The 14,333-nt window shown below is 37.5% G+C and overlaps 1 protein-coding gene across 6 annotated transcripts in view; it reads right to left on the minus strand.

Moving 5' to 3' along the window:
* LOC116463509 (chromodomain-helicase-DNA-binding protein 2) overlaps positions 1-13,878 on the minus strand; it is a 143,824-nt gene extending 129,946 nt beyond the window's left edge. For 2 of the 6 annotated variants that reach the window (XM_058434679.1, XM_032146640.2), the window contains exons 1-4: positions 13,449-13,878; positions 11,046-11,114; positions 10,373-10,458; positions 4,902-4,970 (exon numbers count right to left, since the gene is read on the minus strand). The gene's annotated coding sequence lies outside the window, so the exon portion shown is untranslated. The other 4 variants (XM_032146636.2, XM_058434684.1, XM_058434680.1 and 1 more) reach the window with 3 other exon arrangements.
* Positions 13,879-14,333: the final 455 nt, after the last annotated feature.

The following is a 14,333-nucleotide window of genomic DNA, read 5'->3' on the forward strand; positions in this document are numbered from 1 at the left end:
CATTACTTAAATAATTTGAACTGAAGGGAGAAGTGAGAAGTCAGATGATTTTACCATTAAATAAATGATTCAGATTCATCATGACCAAACATAATTTGAAAAACAAAATTTAAACCCTGGCCTTCTCTATGAATTTTCCAGCTCTCCATCTGAATTTGTGGAGATACAGTCAAGGGTGACTGAATTTGAGGTAAATAAATATAAGGGCATTTTAGCCCATTAGGTAATTTCCTTGTCTCCTTGGCAACAATTAGGATATACTGTTTACTATACACAATACAAAAATCTACTTAGTTATTTGGTTAACCGAGATACTGCCACCCATATTAAAAAAACATTGATTAAAGGGAGTGTCACAGCATCAGTAATAAATATCAAAAGCAAAGTATTTCTCCTTAATTGGTTTTGCTCATTTCTCCCCAGCTTTAAAAAGAAAACTAAATTACTCAATTCATTCCTGATCTCAGTAAAAATCTTCCATCTGACTTGTTCATTCCTTAAAATTAAGGGACATGTACTTCTATAGAGGAGTATAAAAGTAAAAACATCATTCTCTGTCAAAGAGTTAATTATAAACCAATTTATTTTCAATCTCTATTGTTGCAAGATTCAAGCTCTAAATGAAGTTGGTGATGTAAATACTGTTATGATGAACAATGACACTGAGAATGAAAATGCATTATCAAATTACAGTCATATTTCAGTATCTATAGATGCAATTTATTCATCTTGGTACCTGAATTAAAAAACTCAAGTTTTATATTTTTCTGACAGGACAGAGATAAAATTTATCCAGATTTCCTTCTAAAACCATTATTTTAAAAAAAAAAAAAAATCAAAAGAAAATCTAATGACATTATTAATATCATTTCAAAATTACTCAGAATATATTGGTTTATGTGACAACAGCAGAGATCAGAAAATAGCATATTTATCATACTCTCACAGTCATATATTTAAAGATAGTAAAAAAAAAAAAGTAAAGAAAAAAATGCTACAAGAGAAAACTCTTGACAACTCTTAGGACATGAAAAAAGCTATGATCAATCTGCACTCCTGCAAAGCCAATCCAAAGCCAAAAGTGAGAATTTTGTTAATAAGGAAAAAGTGTTCACTGAGGCATCAGAGATTTAGGAGTAATCCGTGTATTTTCATAGAATTCAAATTCTTATAAAAACTGTATTTGCTAAAAAATAAAAAGAAATCAGGCTTAGTTCTGTGAGCCTGGAAATTTTCTTAGAAACAAAATCCACAGTTCTTCATCTGCAAAATAAAAATAGTACCTACCTCTTGTGGCTGTAGAAAGAATACTTTCATAGGGTTTATATTACCTGACATACAGAAAGATCTCAGTAAATGTTAACTATCATTCTGATATACCACAATAACCGAAGTACTTTGAGACCTACAAATTGACCTTACTGAATCAAAGTTCATTTATATATCATCAGTAAGAGTATCTCTGAAGAACATAGAGGATCATGGGGTCAGCAGTCTTGCATTAAAATAAAATCAAGATCCTACAGAAAACTGGGTAGGGTTTAGATACCAAAGCCCTCTACATGTTCCTTTCCAGTAACTTGTGAATTACTGCAGACATGGAAGAGATGTTTTAATCTAGAATTCCATGAGCAGACAACCTAGATCTTTTCTATATTTCACATATAACCTTCAAGCTCATAATATAAATGGTTAACAAAATTTTTCCCCTTTGATATTCACTAGTTTATACTTCCTTTTTAAAATAATGTGCATGTTCTAACAGTACCATTCCCATAGCAAAGGTAAAAACTTAAATGGCAACAAAGCTTCAACAAGTAACTACTATCCCTTAAAATTCCCACGTATCATACATCCAGAAGAACATAAAGTTGAACATGGAGGTACTCTTCATTGTATTTTTAATTATTTTTTAAGATGGAGGTCTCATTACGTTGCCCAGGCTGGTTTCAAACTCCTGGGTGGAAGAGATCCTCCCACCTCAGCTTTCCCAGTAGCTGAGAACATAAGTACCTGCCTCTGCACCCAACTAAGGTTTTTTGTTTTTTGTTGTTTTGTTTCTTTTTGAGGTGGAGTCTCTGTTCCCCAAGCTGGAGTGCAGTGGCGCGATCTCGGCTCACCACAACCTGCATCTCCCGGGTTCAAGCGATTCTCCTGCCTCAGCCTCCTGAGTAGCTGAGACTACAGGCGCACACCACCATGCCCGGCTAATTTTTGTAATTTTAGTAGAGACGGGGTTTCACTATGTGGGCCAGGCTGGTCTCGAACTCCTGACCTTATGATGTGCCTGCCCTCAGCCTCCCCAAAATTCTGGGATTACAGGCCTGAGCCACCGTACCTGGCCTGGTATTCTTCTTAAATTCTACTTTAGTAAATTTGTTCCAAAAACACTGGGACGTGATAAAATACATTGTTGGTGGATACACAGGTAAGTGATTCACCATCTGGATTGGGTTTACACGGGCTCTCCTAAAACCATCTCCTTTCCTCTACTTCTCAGCAAATTTTCCCATTTTTAATAGCAAAGAAAAATGGGGCAGGGGGGCAGGGGCAGAGAGTAGCATAAGGTGAAAGAAATTAGTGATTCCTAATTGTCTTAATGGATGGCTATCATAAAGCTACTATTATTAATGTAACAAATTATTTTAAAACTTAAAACACTTATTTCAAAGTCAATGATGGGACAAACAGGTGTAAAATTACCTAGAGCAAAAATTCATCCTTCTCATCATGTAATTAACATTCTTGGTGCTTACGATGATTTCAATCTTCTTCGTCTACTGTCGTTAAATGTGGAAATATTTATGTAAGAAAGCCCTGAGAGGCTGGGTGCGATGGCTCACACCTGTAATCCCATCACTTAGGGAGGCCAAGGCCAGCAGATCACCTGAGGTCAGGAGTTCGAGACCAACCTGGTCAACATGGTGAAACCCCATCTCTACTAAAAATACAAAAATGAGCGGGGCGTGGTGGCACATGCCTGTAATCCCAGCTACTCAGGAGGCTGAGGCAGGAGAATCAATTGAACCCGGGAGGCGGGGGTTTGCAGTGAGCTGAGATCGCACCACCACACTCCATCCCGTGCAACAAGAGTGAAACTCCGTCTCAGGAAAAAAAAAAAAAAAGCCCTAAGAAGTAAATTCACGTATGTTGTCTTATTACCAAGATACCTTGAATCTTCAGTAGAATATATATTAACAAGTCTGGGTCTTATGGGCATAAAAACTAACTATAAAATTAATGTCAATTGTGACAACTAAGAAAAGGAGTCATCTTATTTAAGGTTTACAATCAAATCAAATATTCCGTACTGTCCTCATTGGTTTAAAAGTTGACTATATATGCAAACTAAGAAATTGAGAATTGCAGAGAAAAAATGAAGTCTTGTCACTTTTTTTAGTCAAAACTTTGGCTTTCAGGCATACCTAAAATTTAATATTTAATTCATTAAAACTTGTTTTAATAGTGGATGTCACTGTTTTTAAATTAAATCCAAAACACTAGCTGATAAACAATGTTTAACAGAAGCCATACTGATACACCAAGTATTTATTGAGCATCTACTATATGCCAGGCAACTGATCTCTTCAAAATGACCACAGCCAATTATTGTACTGTATTAGAAAAGTTTTCATCTCTTTCATCATCCTATATCGAAAAACAAATCCCCCTCCAAAAATAAAATCTATTTCGCAGGCCCTAGCAGCCATTTACACAATGTAAGCTAAAGTAGCCATAGGCAAAAATTATCATCTAAAATCTAGATTCCCAAATGTGATTCAAAAAAAATTATTTTTATGAAGTAGCTAATATAATTACCAAAAAGGTTGTCAATAATAAATCATGTTGGCCAGGTGCGGTGGCTCACACCTGTAATCCTAGCACTTTGGGAGGCCGAGGCGTGCGGATCACCTGAGGTCAGGAGTCCGAGACCAGCCTGGCCAGCATGGTGAAACCCCATCTCTACTAAAAATACAAAAATTAGCTGGGAATGGTGGTGCCATGACTGTAATCCCAGCTACACTGGAGGCTGAAGCAGGAGAATCGCTTGAGCCCCAGAGGCAGAGGCTGCGATGAGTCGAGATCATGCCACTGCACTCCAGCATTGGTGACAGTGGAACTCTGTCTCGAAAAATAAAATAAAAATAAATAAATCATGTTGAGAAATCACCAAATTCATTTATACAACCTTCCCATCAACTCTTTCCAAGTATTTTTCAGACTGTTAGAAAAACTATTCCAGAGGTGCTAACCATGTCTTCTAACATCAAAGCATAACTTCAGGGACAATCAGGCTAAAGAACTTTTTGTTGAGCTTTCAAGTTTAACTTCAAAATTAATTAATTAAAATTATAATATTGGAAATCATTAAAAATTATGTTCTCTTACCAAAAGAGAACTGAAGGGCTTCTGAGTTCTATACAGGTTAAGGCAACACTGACAAAAGGAATAGCTGTAGGACCTAGGATAAACTTTCCCTATAGATGAGACGAGAAATATTTTAGGCTTTGTGGCCATTCAATACAACTCCTCTGCTTGCTGCTGCTATACTGAGAAAGCAGCTGCAAACAATAACTAAATGAAAGCGCATAGCTGTGTTGCAATAAAACTTTATTTACAAAAACAAAGAGGAACCATTTATCAACATCTACGTTTATAATAGTGTTAGAGGTATGTTCAAATGTGGGTTTGTTTGCATTTTAACTTGCCTAAGTGAAGAAAGCAGAAAATAATAGATTGTGGAGTAAATTAATAAGCCAAATTTCCATGTTGATTTTTTTGTACTGTGTTGAGTTTCACTAAATCCTTCTATTTACAATTCTGACTCGAATTTTCAAAATTTCCAAAGTAGTATTTAAAATTTCTAAACAGATTAAACATGTAAATTGAATAATACTTACTAAATGCTTCCACCAATGTCTACTTCATTGTATGGGGCCTTTAGAGGATTCAGTTTGAGGTTCATATTTCTGCAGAGGACAAAAAGAATTTAGTTTTATACATAAAAAACAAAAACAGATTATTAAGCACCATGATTTATACCCAAAATGTCAACATCTTGCAAGGGTCATTTGCCAATAGACCAAAAGATGTATGTATGTATTAACAATATAGTCCAAGCAGAAATCATACAAGCTCTTGAGTATCACAAATTTGGCTGTACAGGAGTCTCCTCTGTAGAATAGGTTACTACAAAATCACAAGCATAAGTTTCAGCCCCTAAGAACTCCAAAAACGTAAGTAAATATCTGGGCTCCCCAGGTGGATCTGATGTTTGGGAACTAGTTATTTAACACAGCCAACATCACTCTTACAGTACAGAATTGTTTCACTTTCTAGTCTTATACCTATTTACTTTCAATCCTTCTACAGGAAAGTTTACGTTGCCCACCTGTAAGGCCACTTTCTCATTCCTTAGTATTACCATATTGTTTCACATTATTATGTCTTTAATCAACACTAAGACAAAATGTTAGGAAACCATAGACATCATTTCAACTACCACTAATTGTACCAATCTATTCAACTAAACCAACACTAATCATTCCTAAAATATATACTTGATAATAAAAATGTATCCAGCCAGCCCGGTGGCTTACACCTGTAATCCCAGCACTTTGGGAGGTGGAGACAGGCAGATCACTTGAGGTCAGGTGTTTGAGACCAGCCTGGCCAACATGGTCAAACCCCGTCTCTACTAAAAACACAAAAATTAGCCAGAAATTGCTTGAACCCAGGAGGCAGAAGTTGCAATGAGCTGAGATCGCATCACTGCACTCTAGCCTGAGCAACAGAGCGAGACTCCGTCTCAAAAAAAAAATAAAATATCCATACTTTCCACTAGTTGGACTTAAATACCTCATAACTAAACATGGAAAACAGCATTTCCCATATCTCAAGTAACATATACTTTTTTTCATCACTTCTGTTTCCAAGTATGATTACAATAATCATCCCACCCCCAAAAAGAAAACTTATTTAAAAGTTCAATATGAAAATGGGCCGGGCGCAGTGGCTCACATCTGTAATTCCAATACTTCTGGGAGTCCAAGCTGGGTGGATCACCTGAAGTCAGGAGTTCGAGACCACCCTGGCCAACATGGTGAAACCCCAGCTCTACTAAAAATACAAAACTCAGCCAGGTGTGGTGGTGCACGCCTGTAATCCCAGCTACTCAGGAGGCTGAGGCAGGATAATCACTTGAAACCGGGAGGCAGAGGTGGCAGTGAGTTGAGATCACACCACTGCACTCCAGCAGCCTGGGCAACAGGGCAAAACTCATCTCCAAAAACAAAAACAAAATGTAGCAATTTAAGGTTTTTAGAAGGCAATGAAGTTTAGGATTTAAGTTAAAACTACGCTACCCAAATGCTTCTTTAGGACTAATTTTCAAATTATAGAGCAAGTCCCTGTTTATCTTCCCAAATCTGAATTCCTTTAGTCATTCGGACAGACCATAATCAAGAAATATAGCAAAGATCTGCTTCAAAATTGCTCTAAGAGTAGTTGCTAAATTATCTCCCCAAGAAATTGACAAATGAAGCAATTTAAACGGAACACAACATATTTCTGATCTTCCAAATTTAATCTGACCTTATCAGTAACAGAAGGTTTTGTGAAGACAAATCGTAAACCAAGTAAACCCTTAAGAGAAGGGCAGAACTGACTTAAGGAATCTTGGTAAAAGAAATGTCTAAGGGAAATCCCTCACACTGCTCTGATAATGTGCTTATAAGTAAGTTATCTACCAGTAGATAGGGTTCTCACACCACCAAAGACAGAAAATGTATCTCACTTTGCATCATCACAAAAATTACTGACACTAATATAATCTACCATAGCATCTCCTTCCCCATGCATCACTCACAAAAATTACTAACAACCAAAATTGACAAAAAATCTAAAATCACTTTGCCATCCTTGGAAAGACAGGAGAAGGGAGCAAAATTCAGCTTAGGCAGACTATGAAAGTTGATGATTTTGCTCGTATTCCCACCTACCCTATTTCATAATATCATAGTTTCAGATTTAGTAACTTACAGGTATAATATACATATTTTCGTTGTTTTTCTTTTAAACAGTAAGGACAGCTTTAGTCAATTGTCATATTATCATTAGTCATTTATGCTTTTCTTAGAAAACTTGGTTTTCAAAACCATTTTTTTCTTTTTTTGAGATGAAGTCTCGCTCTGTCGCCCAAGCTGGAGTGCAGTGGTGTGGATCTCAGCTCACTGCAACCTCTGCCTCCCAGGTTCAAGCGATTCTCCTGCCTCAGCCTCCCAAGTAGCTGGGGCTACAGACGCGTGTGCCACCACACCCAGCTAATTTTTTTTTTTTTTTTTGTATTTTTTAGTAGACATGGGGGGGTTTCACTATGTTGGTCAGGCTGGTCTCGAACTCCTGACCTCAGGTGATCCACCTGCCTCGGCCTCCCAGAGTGCTAAGATTACAGGTGTGAACCACCGCACCTGGCCAATTTTTAACTTAAAATCTGAGAGCCCTATTAACTATAAAGTCATTAATGTGTCTAAGAAAATTCACAAACCTCAAAGTTAAAATATAGCTTTATAATCTAAATTAAAATGACTATGATTACTGTGTAGTACACGCTTAAGATCTAATTGTTTGGGAAATAATTTCAAATACATGGCTTCGTTTCAAAAGGCAGAGGAATGTTTTCTAAAACAGATCTGTCAAGCAACATACAAGGTATGTATCAAAACTTTTATCATGTTGTTATAGAAAACATGCTACTTGAATGTTACATAAACCATCAAGTCACATATTTATAACCTAAGGATCAGAATATCCTTCAATTTAAAATGTAAAGGTTAATTACATTAAAAAGTAATAGCCAATTTGAAAATCAAAGTGCACTGAAGCATTCAATATGGAAGGAGGTAGCTGGTAAAATGAAGACATTTATCTTTCATGTACAAAAATTTTGTAAAGGAAATTAAATAGATTATATCAGGCATGCAAACTATAAATCCTCTTATTTATAACATGATCATGGTCAGGTGAAAAATATTAAATAAAACCACTTAACTTTATATTAGGTACATTTACTACATCATTAGAAAAATTCTTAAACATGCTTTTATTGAAGCATTCTAAATATTGTTTAAAGACAGTATAATTCCTTAATCACTTCTCTGAAATCAATTTACAAAGTTTGTATAAGAGAATTAGGCATGCCTTAACAATTATTTTTATCTCACAATTTGAGAGCTAATAGGGATCTTAAGAGCTTGGAACTCTAAAGTCTTCATACAAATTATGAGATGAAGGTACAAAAGGAATAAAATGTCAAGACCGCAGGGCTTATTTACATTGGAAGGTAGGTCTCCCCGAAACGTGTTTATTTTCCACTCTATCACCACCTCTGATTACAAAAGATAAAAGAGATGTCCTCAACTTATCTTTCTCCCCCTTATGCCGCTCCACAATCAAATCTCAGAGGATAAAAAGTAAAATTAGTTGCCCATAGTACAAATTTTTAAATAATCAAAAAAGATGAATAATAGTAAATAAAACTTAAAATTTACATTTGAAATTACCTATTTCATATAATCTATAAATGTCATGTCATTAAAGCCTTGTGATTACACAGCATGGCTCCTTTCATTTCTATAGAATGTCAGGTAATTTTTTAAACAGTTTTTATCAGAACTAATGCAATCCAATTCAATCACCAAGTTGATCAAGAGATTTTTATGACTCAAGAATTATCCCAAAATGCTAGGGTAAAAACAAATATGTAAGTATCACTTTGGTTCTTAAGCAGAAACAGTGGTAAATATATAATAATCCACCTTCCTTATAAAATATAGTACTTTAATATCGTATCTACATGATCCACTATATTTATCTTATATAATATTATCTATCTATAATAGTTATCTACATTTACATTTGCCCTCATGTGCCAATCAATTATTATGTTCATTATACAAGATTGGATCAAGCAGTATCAAAACACTGAATATATGCACTAACAAAGATCTAAGTACATGTGGATCTTTGATTTAACATTTCTAGCCCTTTCCAGATGTTTTCTTTTTTATGAATCAAATTACACCTTCCGTAGGCCATTATAAATGTATTGCCTGTTTATACTTAAACATAGATTATGCTTCACATAAGAGACCCATTTCTCAATTTCCTTAACAGTGCCCAATGACAGGAATGCCAATATCACATCAGTTGCACAGAGGAAACCGTAATCTCGGCATTTGTGTTAAAGAAGTTTTGAAGTGAGGAATGTTTCAACTGTTCTTTTAAATGTTGTATCTTTAAAACACTACAGTTAAAAGTCAAACATTTAGTTTTCTCTTGCACACTGTAGTACACCGAAATTTGATCGAACTGCAAAAAAGGATTAAAAAGAAGTTAAGCTGAAGCAAAGGCAATAAAAATATTCCTCTTACCACCTATTTCAATCAATGGAATAAGCCAACACCAAGTATTGAAAGACTGTATTTTATTTTCCACGTAAATTTTGAAGAAAAGGTAAACTTGCCCTTATTTTAATTGGTCATTTGGCGATTCTTAAAATTTCCCAAGATACCCATTATTATACCGCATATTTCCTCTAGTCAATCACTAGTAACAGCTTGACATTAATTTTCAGATTCAACATTAACTTACAAAAAACACGTATTTCCTTAAAAATATCAGTGGACATTCTTTTAAATTCACGTATTTAGCTTTAAGATTTTAAAGTGTGATATACGTGGTATGCTGGGGGCCCAATACCTACTGCGCATGAAAATTATTTCTACCTTTTATGCTTTAAAAGCAATTACTAAGCAATTAAATTAGAGGACTCTTGATGCATTAACTCTCATTTCCTAGAAAACAACACATTTTTGGAACTGTTTGAAAACTCATGAAAACAATTAAAATGAGGATTTTAAATCTACTAAATGACTAAGATATGAAAGTGTCTATTTAGTTTTTGAAATGTAGTTAAGAATCCTACGATCAGCAAATGCAAAATTCCAGACCATTCCTAAAATGTGATCTGTACAATCAAAAAAAAAAAAAAAACAATGGCTGAAGATTGTACATACCAGATTTGCAAAAACATAATCTTGATGACTCTACTGCAGATTTAACCACAATCCTAAAGCACCATTTTATTAAGAAGTACTAAATGTCTTCCTGCTCCAATATAAATAACATGCATCGACTGTCTTGATAGTAATAGAAGTGTTTCAATATCAGGCAAAGGAATTTGATGGTTTTCTCATCCTTTCAGTGATAAACAGCCTACAGTTTGTTTCATTAACAAACTTTAATGGGTATTTTTCTACTTAAATGTTGGTAACTATTCAATTGCAGATGTTGGGTAAAAACATTTACTTACTTGCTATATAAAATACTGACTTTCCCAAAGATTTCCTTTATCCTCTCGGATAAATCTCCAATGTCTCAGTCTTCAAAATGGCATACCTTTTGGTGAAAACAAACAAGATTCTAAACTTAATTATGAAGCAAACAATAGCAAGTAAAAATAAGGGTTTTTAAACTTTTTAATTACAAAAAAGAAACTAAAATCTATGCTCAAAACCTGATTTTTTAAATGTTCTTCCCTAAAATCTATCAGTATGAATAGCAAACTAGTTCAAATTCTCCAACAAGTTTATTTCTTTAAATACTTAAAAGATTAAAATTGTTTCCACAATATACAGAGTTAAACAGAAAAAAAGCTATCTTTGGTTCATGGTTTTCCTCAAAATCTAATCAGTCTTCTCTTGTTCCCAAAATTAAACAAAGGCTTAAAGGACCTTCAGTATTTTAAACTATTCAAAGGGTACATTAAGTTACAATGGCTATGCGTATATACTTTTAATCTTTCCTGCAGTGAAAAGGCTTAAAGGCTTTTGTCAAATTATTTGATAGTTTACTCATATTCATAATCCCAACTTTTTAAAATGATAACCCATTCATTGATTAATTGAAATGCAAATTATTAAAGACAAAACAAAAACCTAATAAGCTAATTTTTGTCAAAACAATAAAAATTAACCCAGTCTTACCTCAAATAAAAGAACTCTATTTGTTCAGAACCATCAGCAACCAAATTAATTTTTAATCTCTTAAGTCACCTTTAAAAAAAAGAAGAAAGATGATATTAATGTTTTGATTTTCAAGCATTTCTTGGCCAACGATTCAGTGTGATGAAACAAGAAAACATTCCACAGACAAAAATCTATGGGCAAACTGAAGAGATGGCTCATCGACACACAACCTGTATACATTTATGGTTGCAGTTATTTCTTATCTTAGTATCTATCAGTCTTTGTTTTCCTCATCTTTTGGCTATATTGACCAATACTAAAGATTAACGCATTGAATTAAACGGAAATACAGAAAATTCAAATTTTCGGACTGATTTAAGATTATGAACCTTTTTTTTTTTTTTTTTTTTTTACTTTCCCTCTTTTTATGACAGGAAATAAACAAAGAAAAAGTTTACCATTCTTCAAGAGAAATCATCTTAACATCTCCCTTACCATCCGGAAATATCTTTTATAATCATGAGCAATTAAAAATTAGCTCCTCCAAGAGAAATTAGTGAAGTTAAAATGGCCACTGGTTACTTTAAATTTTAAACCACAAGTTACTTGATCTCACCAAGTGGGATACTAGCTTTGTCTTTAAAGCTACTCTAAAACTTATAGTATCTAGACCTTTACTCAATTTCAAATCAGGGTCTTCAACATTTTCATCTCAGTCTTTCTCCTCCCCCATTTATCATGTAAAAAGATCTTTCAGATTAAACTACTAACAATTATTTTGCATTTCACAATTCAAAGAGGATTCTAAAGAACTAGATTCAGAATATTAACTTAAAACCACTTCAGTGTTCAAAAATTTCAGAAACATTCATTTGAAAAACCAAAATTGGTACTTAAGACAGATTCTGTAAAATCAAGATATGCGCAACTGATGTAACATGTTCCACTATAGGAAGGCTACTCAAAAAATAAAACCATTTTACTGGAAAAATGCCCTTAGAAATATGGTCGAATAAACCAGTATCTGATTTCAGATGTACTATGTAAGTCTGCCCAACACTATTTTTACGTAGTTCTGCACCTTTACAACACAAGAGCTCCGCAGAATGAAGACAAATATATTCTAAAATACACAAAGGTTTGTGCGCTTCTGGTTTGTTCTTCAAACCACTACACTTAAAAATTACCCTTCAAACATTTTTTTAAGATTAGAGACTATACAGAGAACTCTACTAAATTTTATGAAACCTGTACTTTTAAAATACTGTTCCATTTTAAGCATATCTAGATTTTTATACATGCAACAAATGCAACAAATATGGCTCCTCTTCATCGCCCATTACCGAGAGCAGTCCTACTTTATTCATATTTACATTACGAGAAAGTAACTTCAGGAAGAGATTTGGTGTCAGAATGTTCTTTTGTGAAAGTTTTTCGATCATGGCTTGTGATAATATAAATTCTTAAAAATAATTAAATTATGAACTTTTAAAGACTAGGAATTGACCCAAGTACGTTCTAACATTCAGGTTGTGAGAAGTTGCAGATAACGGCTCCTTGAGACCTTTTTAAAAAGTACCAAACAGTGTATTTAATCATATTTAAATATCAGGAGATCAAATGATCTTGGCGTAATTACTCGGTAAAATAAACTACATTAACCAAACGTCATCAGCTAGCACCGTAATTATCAAATCTATTTCCATTAAACAGCCTTGACGACACAGTAAACTTGTCTTCGTAATTCTGAAATACCAGAAGCACTCCTCCAACTTGCATTTTTCAAAGACAACCTTAACGTCATAAAGGTTTAATAAGCAGCAAGTACCTTCGTATGTATCACTGCAGCCGTTTCAAAATCGGCTTTGAAAGAGTTAAAAGCCAACACCCAATAGGAGGGAAAAAAACAAGTTTTATTTTTGTTGAAACGTAGTCAGGGTTCCATTGTTCTTTTAAATTCGATCATGAAGATGAGTTCCCACCTCACCGGAAAGAGGTTAAAAAGCTCCTCCGTTGGAGAACCTGAAAGGGATTTTTTTCACCCTAAATATCAAAATAACTCACCAGGACAGAAAGGGGCTCTCCACGCCCGATCCCCTTCGGGCTCTCTCTGGCAGTCGCCCGCCGCCCCTTTCCCGGCGGATCCAGTCCCGGCGACGAGGCTGCCCCCCGCCCACCTGCCGCCCGCGGGGTCTGCAGCGGGGCCCCGAGTGCCCCCTACCCTGGGACCCTACGACTCGGGCCCAGGGCACCGAGGCGCATCCCGCCAGGGAGAGCCGGCCCGCAACCATGGAGGAGCAGTGCGAGAAGAGCCGAGCGGCGAGGCCCGGCCCGCCGCCCCCTCCTGCTCGCGCGCTCAAGGACATTTTGCTTTTCCTCCCAAGGACAAAGGACAATAAAAGGAGTCGGGGAGCCACTCACCGGGTCCGAGCGCGGCCACCGGCACCTCCTGGTCGCCCAAACCCGAGTCCCGGGCCGGACCGCCCGCCCGAGCCTCCCGCCCGCGCCGGTTCCAGCCGCCGGGGCCCGGGGGAGCCTCCGAGGCGGCAACCGCAGCGGCGCTTTCGGCGTCGTGGGCCCGGCCGCCCTGGGCGCCTCTGCCGCGGGCTCTGACGCCGAAGCGCGCGGCCCGCCTCGCCTCAGCCGCGGCCGCCCCACTCCCGCGGGCCTGCTGGCCGTCCAGGCGTAGCTCCCCGTCGGCCGGCGGGCCTCGCGGCCGCGGCGGAACACCTGACAGCTCGGGGTGCTGCTGCCTCTCCGGCCATCTTGTGCCGTGTGTGTGGTGTCTCTCTCCCGTCTCCTCTCTAGGCTTTACTCCCTCCTCCTCCTCCCCCCGCCCCACACACCACACAACATGGCCTCTTCGCTGCGGCGGCAGCGGCTGCGGCGGCGGCAGGAGCTCCGCCGCGCTCCAGCCCGCTCCCCTCCCCCACCGTCCCCGCCTCCCGCCCGCAGCCCTGGGGCCCAACGCGCACGCGCGCCGCCACCCGCCCGCCGCGGCTATTGGCTCCACGAGCTTCCTGCATCCCCTATCCGGGAGCGGCCTCACGCACGCTAGCTGGCGTCTTCCTCCCTCCCAACAACAACTACTTCCATCCTATTGGTTAATTTCAACTCCACCCCTTCCGCCTCCTTCGTGCGGATAGGCTGGCCTTAGTGCCATTCACTGCCCGTAGGCGTTTCTGGTTTTCTAGAGAAGCCCCGGGTCACGATTGGCTAGTGATGGAACCTTTGAGGTTGGAGCTGAGCTGTTGCTTTTCTCCCCGCAGTGCGGACCCCTCCAGGCTAGCTGGAGGGTTCCTGGTA

Source organism: Hylobates moloch, unplaced genomic scaffold, assembly GCF_009828535.3.
Source record: "Hylobates moloch isolate HMO894 unplaced genomic scaffold, HMol_V3 SCAFFOLD_39, whole genome shotgun sequence".
NCBI lineage: Eukaryota > Metazoa > Chordata > Mammalia > Primates > Hylobatidae > Hylobates > Hylobates moloch.